The sequence below is a fragment of the Spea bombifrons genome, chromosome 2, assembly GCF_027358695.1.
Source record: "Spea bombifrons isolate aSpeBom1 chromosome 2, aSpeBom1.2.pri, whole genome shotgun sequence".
NCBI lineage: Eukaryota > Metazoa > Chordata > Amphibia > Anura > Pelobatidae > Spea > Spea bombifrons.
The window spans coordinates 62,963,238-62,978,485 of NC_071088.1; the positions used below are offsets into that span (position 1 = coordinate 62,963,238).

The 15,248-nt window shown below is 36.5% G+C and overlaps 1 protein-coding gene across 1 annotated transcript in view; it reads left to right on the forward strand.

Moving 5' to 3' along the window:
• The first annotated feature begins 331 nt into the window (after positions 1 to 331).
• The window catches only part of RSPO1 (R-spondin 1), a 55,607-nt gene continuing 40,690 nt past the window's right edge, over positions 332 to 15,248 (forward strand). The window contains exon 1 of the mRNA XM_053454525.1: positions 332 to 801. The gene's annotated coding sequence lies outside the window, so the exon portion shown is untranslated. The remainder of the gene's footprint in view (positions 802 to 15,248) is intronic.

The following is a 15,248-nucleotide window of genomic DNA, read 5'->3' on the forward strand; positions in this document are numbered from 1 at the left end:
TGTGGCATTAAAACAGTACTTTGCCAGGACAACAGCTAAACTGAATTTGACACAGACCGATACAGTACGTCGGGATGTCTTTCTTTGAAAGCTTACATATCTAATTTATTGTAGGCTCTAGAAGGAAAATGCCAAATTGACACTCACCAGTGAACCAGCCCCCATACTGAAATGTTCAGATGTGATGCAGCAGCCTTATGCTAACGCATGCTGTGCTTTTAACCATTACCTTTCCAAAGGGGACCGTGCTGGTCAGTAAATAGGTAGAAAATGAGTGGCATCTTAATTCAGGAGGAGGTGGCACTTGTAACAGAGATCTCCCTATACCACAGAAATCTGGATGCTTTGACTATTAAAAAGAGAGAGGGGAGAGAGGGAAACTCTGTCTCCAATGTGGTTGGAGCCAGAGTAGCTAACAACAGTTTTTTTTTTTTACTGTTCAATTTGCTCAGAACTGAACACTTGGTTTTGCTGATGGACTACAATGCAGACACAGCCAGACCTCTCTCTGAAAACAAGTTGGGATTATTACTAGCAATACTTGGGAGACCTGAACTTTTTTAAACAGATTTGGGTTTTTTTGTTTTGTCTATCCTAGTCATCATATTTACAAGCGTAAATAAGAAGTAAATGTGATTTTCTGGAAGACGTTTATTTTGTTTTCTTTCTACTTTTTCCTCTCTTTCTTTTGGTAGATTTTAAACATTTTTGAACTCTGGAAACAAGGATTGCTCAAAGAAAAAAAGCTTAATTACAATAATACAAAAAAGCTAGAACAACCTCAATAAACAGACCTTTAAGGTAAGACTTGGAAATTAAAATTGTATTTTATTTGTATACTGTTACTGCATATTATTGACACAAGACTTCTTGGTTGCTTCCACGATCTGTTTGTAACGTTAATAAGGTTTGTATACAAATATATATAAAGAGAAATAGGCTTAATTCCTTATCACGGAACAGTTAAAGCAAACCCCTATATTAATTGCCTCTTATACATGTATATATATGTGTATATTTTTATTCATTTCCTAGCAACGTCTATGCACGATAGGTTATTTCCTGGTATCGAAAAGAAGGCAGTTTAGATGTGCTTGATGCACAGAAATCTTTCAGCTACAGAAGATATTAAGTAACCATGTCGACTTAAAGCCATCTGCATTGTGTATAAATACGTATAAGTACTCCGCTTTGCAATGCTAGAATGGAGAGTAATGGTAATTGGGTTTAAATTGAAGAGTTGTGCAAACTTTCCACCCCCTTTTGCAAAATGTTTTTCTTTTTAAAGTTGTTATTCCTTAAGACGTATTTTGTGCCAGGAAGATCCAACAGTTATCAGATTTGGAAACCAAACTTTGTGGGCGTGATTGGAAGAAAAATATGTTTTTTGTATGATTTGGATCACCAAATTGAGACAAAACCATGAGGTCTGCACCGTACAAAATGCATATGTTTAGTAAAAGTAGCTTCTACGAGATTGAATTTACAATTCCTTTTTAATTTAAAACAGACAAAACTAGTCTTAGTTTCGAAACGATGAAGAGAGGGGGAGAACCCTATAACATTTCACATTGGTCAGAGAAAACACACTGCACAGATTTTGACAGCTTAAGCATCTCATGCGACTTTTAAAAGGGGCTTAGGGAACTTTGGAGCTGAGAGAATGTTTTGACAAATTGCTTCATCGTTGACTACACATTTGTACCAAATCAAGGAAAAGATTTCTTACACTCGGTACAGATTACAAAATTCCTGAATCAAAAAAAAAGGAGCTAGAAATGTGATTACTTCACAATATGTTGGGTTGTTTTTAAACACTTTCTAAGGTTCATTCTATTAGTCTCAATATGATGTGGTTAAATACTGTTTAATTACTATATACTAAATTATAAAGCACGTAGTCCATAACTGAAGCAAGTAAATCAATGTAAAGATGTTGAAATAATCTATTGAAAAAAACGTTTATTTTTAATCCAGTTGCGTATCGTCCAACAGAATAAGTGTTGAAAACCTAATTGTACAAATGAAAAATGTCACTTATACTTGTCAGGTTCATCAAGTGGTTGCTCTGGCTGCTAAATGAAATATATATCAATGGTCATCCCATCATAACATTTACCAAGTTGATGATACCTATATCAAAATATCTTTACACATGAATACGATTAGTGGGGGGGGGTGCAAAAGAAGCAAAATATTTAGTAATTGTATAGTTCAAAACAGCACTCTATAAGGAACCGTAAGCTCTTTCAGTCTGTAGTAAACAATTTATATGCAAAGTACCACATTTACAACTTTTGATACATAACTGTATAATGATTTGAAGGCTGCGTCCTTAAAACTGTATTGCCAAACCGCTTACGAGACTTGTTTGGCCAACAAACCTGATGTGAAAATAAAAAAATATATATATGCATACAAAAACGTTAATTTTGACCTATTTTTCAGGCATGTTGGCTCGTGCACATAGACATACATTCTGTAGGTGATACCAACAATCTTAATAAACGTGTCTGATGGATTATATGATTATATATATATATATACACACACGATTTATAAGCCTCCTTGTGCTTCTTTTCTAGATTTAATGATTAGATATTTTTTTCAACAAAAAACAACTCATTGGCAAGTCTATCTTTTAAAATACACATACATGCATGTATGTAAATGTAATAACTGCTTAGTCTGCCTATGTATGTTACCATCTTCTTCCTCCAATTACCTCATTGTCCATTTTTCCAGGGTACATATAATTTCCACAAGCTACTGCCTGGCATTTATAAAGTGCGACTCTGCAGTATGTTTTTATGTGTGGAAGGAACTGATTCAGTTTTGTAAGCAAATACATTCCACAATGCAGGGCATTGGTTAGTAATGTGTGGAATGCATGTGTCCTGGAAAAATAGTCATTGCTTACAGCTAGAGTATATATGGGTCAATTGGGTACTACCATTGACAGACTCACACACACACACACATATATATATATATATATATATATATATATATAATGACTATGCATTCTAAAGGGAGATCACTTTCTGTACAAATGTCAGTAATTAGTAAGGTAAAGTTGAAGTCACTTTCAAGAAGCCTCCACTTCAAAGGACACTCCAGTGTTCCATGCAGCCTCACCAATTATGGAGGCAAGTACACGTACTTTCATATGCATTCTACAACTTCTTAAAAAAAAGTAAAGGGAACTTAACAAAGCCCCTCCTGTGGTCTCATTTTTGCTTGTCACTGGTGCTCACAACAAGAAATGTGTTCCAATGAACACTGTAAGCCTAGAAGATGGTAAGCGGTAAAGAGGCAAATGCATATGGGGGGATACTGAAGAATCCCTCTGAGCATTTGCAAGGCAGACCACACAAAAGGGGACCACTCAGCTATCATATGCAATTAGGAGGATATGATAGCTGGAGTGTCCTTTTAACTATGAGTAATGCGGAGCCATCTCAGCCCTTCTAACACATGAAACTAATTGGCTCTTTATAATGCACAGTGAAATCATGTAATTGAAGTTGAGTCTTTGACGAATGGCATCAGTGCGATATCTCTAACATTTCAATGTTACATGTTCAACTAATCCCATTTGAACCCATTCCGGGAGATAAAAGACAGAACCTGCATTCTCTCTGGCAAAGAGACCTACAGAAAAATGTGTGTTTTTGTGGATACCATAGTGTCTTACAGTGAAAAGCTACAAATGTTTTAAATTCAAGTGGGGATACAAAGGAAACAGTACACTTAGCTTGGATAACTAAACGGTTGTAGAAGAGTCATGTGAACTAAAAAAAAAAAAGCCATACCCTCTCTTTGCCCAATTTATACCCTAAGAAAAATGATGATACAGTTGACGCTTAAAATTAACATTCTTCAAGGTTTATACTTGAAGTGAGGTTTGGAAGGTTTTTAATGTAGGTCTGATAAAACAATAGAGGCTGTATTTTTAACTACTATTATTTAAGCTGCATGAACAGAGGACATTCATGTACCTTAAAATGTGTGGTATATGTTTCCTTTGATAGTTGTTAATAATAGTAGCTATTGAATTTTAGGTAGATTATGCTTTATATATTATATATGGGAATAAATAGTTAACATTTGTGAAATTATGCAGCAAAAAAGTCCCAGAGGTCCCTCTTCACACCCTTTCTGTAGCAAATAACAAAGAGGCATTCATACTGTATAATTATTATAAGCCACAGAAAGGAGTACACCTCAGTGCCCTAACACAAAATGTTTCACAGTTCACAGCGCACATGTGTATGTAAAATGGAAATCTCGGTGAATGTTTCAATACATAGATATATATATATATGTATATATATATATGTATATATATATATATATACACACAACAGAGGCAGCCCCTTGGCCTTTTTAACTCTCTTGGGGTCCAAATACATAGCTATGCCCACTTTAACACAAACATACATCCTTCTTGCCTGCTATCAAGAGCTAGAGAGGGTGATCTCATTATATAAAGCATTACCCTATTTTAAATGTACTGAATAAAAAAGAAATATAACCTTAAAATGCTGACAAACTGTGCATCAGTTTTAAAAAATCAATACTGATTTAATTAATGAGGGGAGCCCCTTTCCCCAGCTTCCTCCAATAGTGTTGCCCAACCAGTCATCATAAAAAAAAAGTGGTGGTAGTTGGTACTTTATGGATTCAGCACTCTTCTGCAAGTATCATTACACCAGCGAAATTATTTTTATGCAATTTTGTATTTAAGAACATGAGTTATGTATTAGTGATTTTGTTTAATATATGAATTGCTGTTTGGACCATTGGTCACTACTGTGATAATAACCTTGCAGTAGAATCACTGTTTTATATAAATTACTGGATTTACTATGTTGGGAGAACGTCAATAAAAATGTGTGAATTCGTAATTATAATTATTATTATTCAGTGCTGCATTTAATATATATATTGCTTTACTGTATTGTGTGTTATTACTACAATTAACTATCTGAATCAAATGTAACAAGAAAGCAGTGGCGTAACACAAAATCCCAAGCCCCGGCTGTATTTCCACTTGAAACTTGAATATTACAACCCAATATGTATTAAGATTAGTTCCATGAGGCTAGGTTTCTACTTTTTTTTTTTTTTTTTTGCAAAAACACCCATAATAACGCCAATTCAGCCACACAGCGTTTCATTAGTGAAAAAACGCTGCGGCCAGATGTTAGCTGTTCTTCAATAGGAAATCGCACAATGCCATATCCACTTGGCGATTTTCTGCTTGGCGTTTTTCCAGTCCTCTTTGGCGTTTCATGGGCTCTGTGGCAGTTTTTCAAAATCGCAGAATGTTGACACTCTAGTCTATGGGAGAGAAAAACACCATGAAAACGCCATGTGGGTTTTGCCTTGGCGTTTTGTATGGCATTTTTTTCCCCACAGTTACAAAAAAGGGGCAGGACCCAGGAAGAGGAAGAGCTGCCATTTTCCCAGTACTGTGGTAAAACTTTTATCTGCTTGTACACTGTGTGCTGTTTCTGTGTAACTTATTAGCAGCATGGCACCCAGAATTGTCTTCGATGTGTCCAAGCTTATTCAACTAGTGAGTATCCCTTGCAATTTGCACCATCATTTGGGGCCAATCTTCCTAGAGGAGCAGACATTCGGAATAAAGCATGCCTTACAAACCACAGAAAAGAGAAAAAAGGGTCCGCCGGGGCCTGTTTAAGTAGAAGTCTACCAAGGAAATGACATCAGGAGGGGGCAGATACTTGCCATTTATCCTAATCCCTTTTAGCTGGGTGAAAATTCTAACCTGTAAAGGCTGGAAAAACTGCCTAAGGTCAAAAAAGCAATTTCCACAGAAAGGCTAAAACGCCAGAAAAAACACCAAAACGCAGGAAAATGCAAGAAAATAACGCAGGAAAAAAACCCAAGTGGAAACCTAGCCTTAATAAAGCATAGGTGTAGCCTGTTCACTGGGCTGTTGTTCCCCACGGCTGGTATGAAAAGTTCACAAATCCAAGTTTCTTTAACAATGTTCACATTGGAGAAAATGAGACTAAAGTGACGTGAAAGAGTGGAGAAATATGGGAGATGCAGGTTCCCATCCCTTTTCTCTGGTTACTTTATTTGTGACATCACAACCACAAATGTTATTATAATAACATTCTGATATTGCTACAACTGAGTTGGTAATCCTGAAATATTATACAATAGAGGGCTTTTTTTTTTTTTACTACATCTTGTCATTGCGTTATTATTTCCTGTTTCTTTCCAAGCGGGTGGAGTAACTCTTAATAATCTGCAACAGATGCACCTGGGTACATTAGAACCAGCTGCGGACATAATAGGGTAGTACATGCCTGCTATACATAAAGCACATTTATATATGTTGAAACAAACAAAATCATCGGAACAAACATTCGGGGGGGGGGGAAATCCATGCTAAAAGTTTTTGTTATTGATATTTAAAGAGACAGTACTTCTCAAAATATTTAAATCTGTAAATAACAAGAATCTCCTTATCGCCAGTTTTATCTTTAATCGCCTCAATGGATTACACCAATAATGTCTTTGAGGGCATTCTGATTCCTTGTAAAGACTTACATATTCGTAAGAAAAATTACTCTATGAACAATTGATTATCTGCTAAACTAAATACAGATAACGTCACTGTATTACTCTAGTAAAATTGCTTATTCTGCAATTCACTTGAAGTCTAGTCCAAAATTAAAATTTGTCTGCCACAGTGAGATCATTTTATGATCTGATTAGATTACTTCATAGAATACTGTAAATTATGATACTGGTGCATTTGCTATATGGGGATATCACCATTACGACTGTATGAACTGTATGAAAGTAGCACATATAACATCAAACAAGCAAAATGTACTTAATTGTAATACATATTTGCTTGTCTCTTCTTATTACAAGCTCTGTCCAACCTTGACAGAGGTCAAGTGCTGTTGTGACATGGTCACAACCTAATTAGATATTTCCACAATTTTCCCCTTCATTACTAGGACTGAAATAGGAAATACAAACAAAAGAGGGTTGTGTATAAAAAGTGATTTTTATACAAAAACTCAAACGTGGTCTTATCACCATAGCAACCACTGAAATGGCCCAAATTTCTATACTGACGAAAAAAAAAACACTTTTCAAACCTCAACCCAATTCAGCACCCATTGTTTGTGAAGAGGCTTGCTTCCATGACAATTAGAAAAGTTAGTGTATTATGTAGTAATTTCCAAAGCAAAGCAAGATGAGCATGGAAAATGGTGGCAGTGCAGGTTTATGTAATCAAAATACGTGGGAACTTCTGAGCTCTGGCTACCCTGAGCCTTCCCTTGCGGGACGCAGGTGGGCAGTCCCGATGGCGCCAGTAGACATTCTTGATGACGCGGGCGTTGCCGCTGATGTCAATGAGTGTTCCCACTGACTCCCCCATTTCCCCAAGGGAAAGGGAGCGGGGGGTGAGCGGGGTGTGTCAAGATCCTGCTCCCGCGACTTGGAGGATTCGGGTGCTGCCCATGTTCAACCCCAAAGGTTTTGGACACAGAAAAAAAAAACTTTTTATTATGCGCTGTTCAACATGCCCTCTAACATGTGCACACCTATATAATAATTGGTCCTTTTGGCTGTACTGGCTTGAAAATTAGAAATTAAAGACTAAGTACAGCAGGCATTTGCTCCACGCATAAAGTGAATATAGAGGCAGAAGGTGATCATTGTAAACCATGTTTTCACATGCCTTCCCAGTAGCCGTAGTGGCAGCACTACAAGATTTCTGAGAGAAAAACAGTCTCCTGGCTTGTTTGGTCCATGTAGACTAGTGTTGAATAATTTCGCTGTTACCCCCTTATTTTTAAGCAGAGGGGTTTTCCATCACTTTTACCCCGCCATAACTTTTGTTGAAGCAAATTCACACACAGCCTAATCAGATCTCAGTCATTCTTAACCTTTCGTTTCTCCTGAGCCTCCTGTTTCTGAAATGTAATTCCCCTGTATACTTTACTGGTCTCTGGTGCTCTGTAAATTTTACTAAGCTAAGAGGTAATGTTCAATGAAATTTACAGCAACGGTGGTAACAGGCCATTTGCTGTCCATTCAGCATGTCTGGCTTATTTATTTAACCAGTAGAAGTACATTCTGTCTGTTTTGTAGCTGTGTAGTCGAAGGGGAAGAACAGTTATTCATTGTATGCAAGGAATTAGCTTTTTGAAACTGTGAACAGATAATGGATATAATATAATATAATGGATATAATATCTAGGACAGCTAGAAATCCCAAAAGATTAATATGGATCTTGTAATTTCAGTCATTCACCCATCAAGGTGGGTCATTTTAATTTGAGTTATTGAGAATTTGGTCAGCAGGGCTTGATCATGCTACTTTCTAACACTACATCTCCAATTGCTATACATATAACCACAGATCATACAAAGGTCATACAAAGTCGATATGCTTCACCGATCCCTAAAACAAAATATACAAGGGAAATATGCATGCCTCTGTACTGTTACTCTGAGCCGAACAATAAAGTTTTGTCCGTACATATGAATTCCAATTTCTTGTCTCAAATGTTGGTTCTTTTCCCTTTACCTTTTTTGGACTTTTATGTTATCTCTTGGGAAGTGTTTTTTCCCTGATATATGTACATTTCATATATTCTGAACATTCCAGCCATCATATGAAATGTAAAGTATGTGTAGTTGAGAGGCTCCTTTATATTTACATGGTAAATTTCACCTGCAGAATCATCCTATATGCATTTGCCCCTTTCCCTACCAGCCCACCAGTTATATAATGTGTTCGTCCAAACATTTCCTGACACGTAATATGCTCTTATCCAGTCAACTCCAGCGCTGGCTCAGCGAACCACACAGGGGTTGTAATGTAATGTATATAAATTGCTGGTTCCCACTTGACTGCAGTTAATTCTGTAACAAAACATTATTAACCCCTAAGGACAATAGGCGGTCCCTAAACCCATAGAAAACAATGCATTTTGTCATTAAGGGGTTAAAAGAAGGAATGGACCTCTACAAATAAAATGTAATGAAATGACACGTTCAACTTAATAAAAAAAATCTTACCTGACTAAGTACGTTTGCTTTATAATTGGTTCTTTAAAGGGACACTCCAGATTTTATACACACTTTAATACATGATAACTGAGAAGTCCTTATAAAATACTCTTGCCGATGCATTTGTCCCTTTCCCCAGATCACGGCTCTTTGCCGTGCAGGCAGGGCTGGTGCAAGGATTTTTGCCACCCTAGGCAAAACATAATTTTGCCGCCTTCTGGCTCCACCCCCACAAGCCCATCCCCTTTTACCACACCCACTTATAGCGGCTGACTCGCTCCCACTCCTCCCCATAGTGACCGCAAGCCGCGTTTACTGAATGACCGGCCTCCTACTTCTTCTATAGGTGGCGCCGGCCCTGCGTGCAGGTGTGTCTGGCTGAACACAGCTGCCGTGTGGTATACTTGCCTCCCGTCAGCTCCAGTGCAGGCTCGACCAATGTCATGGGTGGGTTTATGGGTGCATGCACACATTTTAGCGCCCATTAATTTTAAGCTGTCAGTTAGTATCGCCCTAAGGTAAATTTACCTTTACCTTATTTGGATACATCTAATGAGTTCATCTTTATGAGACAATAGCAGGTATTAATAGTAGGTGTTAAGGTACTTTAATATACATTCTTTTCTGGGACATTATGCTACCCTTTTTGTCTTTTTTATGTAAAAATAATAATGTGTACATAGAATACTAACACAATAATGTTTTCAGATTTTACATACAAACTAAAAGGAGAAGTAAATTAAGGTATCTATATATATATATGTCTGGAATCATTGGATTTCGGTATAATTAATCTGTCCGCTATATGTGGCAATTCATTTAAATGAAAAAATGAAAATATTGTACTTACGGTATTTTAAGAATTTAAAAATATTTATAGAAGGAAGATCTTGACTCTTAATCGTGAGATTCAGACCAAATACTTAAAATTTATAACATGCTGGGTGGATCCCTTCATTGGTTTTCAATTCCTCCTTATTTTTTGTGTCAGCTGATCACACCAGACTCAGAGTGAGGTCTCCAAGCTAGTCTGGGTTGAACATTTTTGGAAATTTTTATATTTGGTTACCATAGCCTTTTGTAAAAAAAAAAAAGCCCCTTTAAGATTTTCTACTGTTTGAATACTTGTTGTATTTGTTCCCAGAAATATAAGCGACCAAGAATTCCCAAGATATAACAATGAAGTGACTCATGTATGCTTCATATGGACTTCACACAACAAGCTATGAGGGTGATAAGATACTTTATTACTTCAGTGTGCCTTTTTAAAAACATATCTTATTACATATTATTAAGATAGTATCTTATCTTATTATTTTCTTGCATATATAATTATATTATTATCCACATAACGATATTTTTTTCTTTGATTTTAATGATATTAACACATGATTAGGTATTAACAGTTAAATGTATAAATGTAAAATAAAAATATATTATGTACCATGTGTGCACATGGTGTATAAGAAGGTCAAAAGAAGATATCAGCCACTATTTATAGGCTGGGCTAAAACTGCAAATGTAGCATGATTGTCTCTTAGACATTTTTATTCTTTTTTTTTTTTTGTGTTTTACTTGCAATACCTCATATAACCACAAGAGTATATAGAACAACAGGAGCTTTGTGCAACATCTACTCTAAGACTGGATTAAAGGAACAAGACTAGAAAGCAGACATATGCATTATACCGACTTTGGCTGTGTTTTGCCAAAGTAGTCAGTCATCGCTTCCTGCTGTTACCTGCAGAGATCTATATTGGTTGGGCGAGGCCCTAGGTCTGACCAATGACATCTCTAATGATGTCATATCCTGGCTATCCATCTCAATGTAAGTTATGGAGCCAGTACCAGTAGGTTAACATCTAAGCCATTTTCATACAGACTGCCAAGGAGATGAAGAAATTTGTTATCCCAGGACTCTAAAGCCAATACATCAGTGTTTTCAATTGGTTTTATTGGTTAGAAAGAACAAAAGGTCCCTGTTTCTGGCTAATTCCAAGCTTCATTGCCACTGTTTTTAGATAGATTTTACTCAGTTCATCTTCGGGAAATCATTGTACACCAGCCATGAACCCTGTCATGTAGCAGTCTTAATTATAGTAGTCCATTTAGTCATATAAGACATTTAGGTCACGGAAATTTTACACACTGTAGCTTTCCAGCTGGCCAGACAAACAGACATGGATTTATAATACATTCCTGCCACGCCACTGAGAAATTCAGCAATCTGGCCGTCATACAGCTACACTGTGTTCAATCATAAAACTTTTTCTGCTGGTATGTGACTTAACCCACTTCTGGCCATTGAATGACTTATAATCAATAAAACTCTTTCTTGTGGTTTACCATTAGCCAAAGGTCCAAAGTACAATTAACGAAAGACTGGAAAGGGTATATTCAGCTGAGGAGCTATTAAGCTGTACAAGCTGTAATCACAAGCTGGGTAAACATGGAACCTAGGAAAAGCAAAAACCTTAGTAAACTGAAAGCGGTGGGTCTCTGTTGTAAGGCCCAGCAAATAATATTTAGGAGCCCTTGCGGTAGTAGACAGGAGGCAATAAGGGTAAAATATATCAGCATACCTGGGAACTTCCTAGGGTTGTTTCCTACAGGAGGTAGAAAAAAGTTGTATCTGACATAACAGTAATGGTGTGGGTCTAGGTTACATGAGGTGGAGCTAGGCCCAAATAGATTTGAAAGGTTTGGACAGGGGGACAGGGGCTAAATATGTTTAGTGCTTCTGGAAGAAGCTACTTGACACAACCTATGGAGAGTGCCAACACAAATCTTTTATGCAATCATTCTAATTTAGGACAACTAACAATAGATAGTAGATACTGTACATGTAATAAGCTTCCTGTGAATGTAATACGGGCAAATACAGTTAAATAACTCAAGAATTTATTATTAAAAAAGTGATTCAAAAGGACAAACTAATAATAATACAAACTGTGTGCACAAAGTATTCCATAACCCTATACCTCTACACAAACAGAAGCTTTCTTATGAACGCAATTCTATAGAGAAGTCATTCGTTCAAAACTATGAGCATTCTGGTTCTTTAGGTTCCTTTCTCCCATAGAGGCATCTCTTTTGTGGTTTTCTTACACAGTAGCCACACTGCCAGTAATCTGCAGTGTATAGTGGTATAAATATTATTATTATAATTATTATTTATATTAACTACAATCAGTTATCTCACATCCTGATAAGCCTCATGTCTGAAATACTGCTGTACTTAAAACTAAGCCAACTAAGGACATATAAACAATAAAAAAAGTGAATCTGAACAAATGTAACTGGGAACAATGGGTTTTAGCAGATGTAAACTAAGGCGGTTTACATTTATAGACCCAGGTATAGTGAGGAGACCACCATGTTTTGCAGCTTTTCTTCTACTGCTTTGATTTAGGGCAGTCAATATGTTTTACTGATTTTTCTTCTCGTGCTTTTGTTTGGTGCAACCCTAAACTCAAGGCCAGATTAAAGAGCTTTGGGCCCTGGAGCAATTATACTGTACTGGATTTCCTTTATTTGCACATCACTTGCTGGCAATTTTTTCTTCACTTTTTTCTTCTTTTCCTTTTTATACACAGTACTTACCGTATCCTCAACTTCCCTCCTGTACTTTGCTTATGGCCTGTAGCTCCCTCATTGTGCTGCACACCCGAAAATGACATCGCTTTGGGGCGGACAGAGTCAATGAGGGAGGGTGATTGCTGCATGTCATGGGACCCGATCGGATAACTGATTCGTGGGACTGACCCATCAGACTGCCAGACGTCACAAGAGTCATTATTTAATTTACATTGCCAAATGATTTTTCATGCCGAGCATGAATGTCACAAGTTGATTTTTTTATTTCACAATCCTAAGTGTTCAAAAAAAACATGTCATTTTTGGAAGCCAGCATTGGTTTTGAAAAACTATTTTGTCCCATATTAAAATAGGACCCTTTTGAAAATATTGCCTCAAAATAACAAAGTACAATTAATTAATAGAAGTTGGTAGAATGGCGTTTTCAATTCAGCCATTACTAAATGCAACCAATATGGACTGTTACCTCTACATCCAAGAAGGGCATTGTTGTTCAAAGGGCTACCAAATCTTCCCAAAACTTCTAGCACATTTCCTGCAGTGAGAAACCGGATTGAAAACAGTCTTAACATAATAACCAAAATAAGAATCAAAAGCTACTTAAGTGTCAAAATCCAAAGCCTTTATTTAATATACCATGCCTTTATTGTACATATTCCAGGCAAATTACGGTGGTACTTTTACCACATGCACAGACCAAAGATTTAAAGAAACATTTATATTTTGATTGAACAATTGTGAGTTCTGCAGCCTCCATATTAAAGAACAATCTAGCTGTGGAGAATGACGCTTCTTAGAGAGTTCTTTGTCTCTCCTGTCCATCTAACGGCTCTAAAACCAGAAGAGAAAAGTGTTAGGAGTGTTTCTGTATCACGCCGACCCCCTTTGGCAATGCTGGTCTCCATACACCCTTGTAATCTAGCAAGTGATTTAAACCAGACTGAACTGGGTAATGTTACTAAAAAGGAAGTAATTATTGAAGACTTCTAGGCAATTAAGTAAGTTTTTTGTTGGCTTCGTTTTCACATTAAGCTGTTTTTTTTTTCTACTGAGTGTTTTTAAATCTGGGAAAAGAACATAATGCTGAGGAAACTTGCCAATTACATGGGTTTTCTTGGGTGTGAAGTTTTCTTGAAATGTTTAGTCATGTATCGGGTTACACTTTAAAAACTGTTTTCTGGCATGAATGTGTTTTAGCAAACTGATGTGTATAGTGTGCATACCCTTAAATGTTTTGGGTCTACAATATATAATTGCATAGCCCTCACTCATCCCTAGACCTCAGAGAATGGTTAATAGCAGCTTTGTTTTTGGTAATATAAAACAAATAATTCAGTAACACATTTCCCAACAGTTGCCAAAGAGGGACATTTTTGTTGTAACGGGTGTGGTTGGAGGCATGGGGGGGGCGCAAGAATTTACTGAGGTTTTTTGATGTAACCTTGTAAAATATTGTTTATAGAGTCAAATGAACTAAAGAAGAAGTATGAGAATAATAATACCATTTAATTTAAATAATTTATTTGATTAATATATAGTCTATACAAACTGTAACACACTTATGCCTAACAAACGGGGTCATTCCTCAACCAAACAGCAGCCCAGGCAAGAAGCTCTTTTGTTGCCTCTAACATTCACACCCCATGTATTTTTTTTACCGTTTAGAATGGCAATGGAGGTACAGAAAACTTGTACCTTGTACTTGTTCATTGGAGAGGCATTAGTTGCCCCTACTTCTACATACTGAGGACTGTTGATGTATTGTTGTGTATGTTTAATGTGTTTGTATATCAGTGCTTTAACAGTATGTGTTTCCCTGTCATTGCATCAGCATGTATTGTAGTGTATATATATATATATATATATATATATATATAAGGCGTATACTTAGTTACGTGTTGTATATATAGTTATCTTTACAAGATAATATGGTAATATAGAGCACTATAATTAGCAGCACTAAAAATGTTGATGGCAATCATCATTCTGACATTACTAATTGTATGCATTTTTATTCTGAAGATGGCTGTACACGTGAGAAGTTTTTATGCAGCAACCACAACATATTTCATCCTTACATGTTATATTTTCTTCATATGGCTGATATAATTTTCAGTCTGAAGCTGATGAAAACTTCCCCAAATCCTATTTGATTGTAAACCCCAAATATTGTATTATTTGGTTGCACAAAATAACATGACCATTTATTGCATTGTTTTAGAACTAAAAGTGACCCTTTTTTGATTCATACCTTGATATTACTATATGATATTGCTACTTGGTAAATCACTGTAGAGTGTATTGTACAATACATGGACATCATCAGAATCTTTTCCAGGGTAGATAGGCAGAATTAAGTAGAGCATGTATGAAGATAACAGCTTGATTGGGCTAACGTGGTCTCCCTATAACAATGGTTTGGCAACATTTTGCCGTGCTCATGAAACGTGGGTATTACCTACCAAGAGTGGTTTCAGGAGATAAAAGCTAAACTGTTTTTAGTGTTTGTCTGCCTGTCTGTCAAGTGCTAGCTAGACACCACATCACTGGAAATTATATATGTTATAAAATTG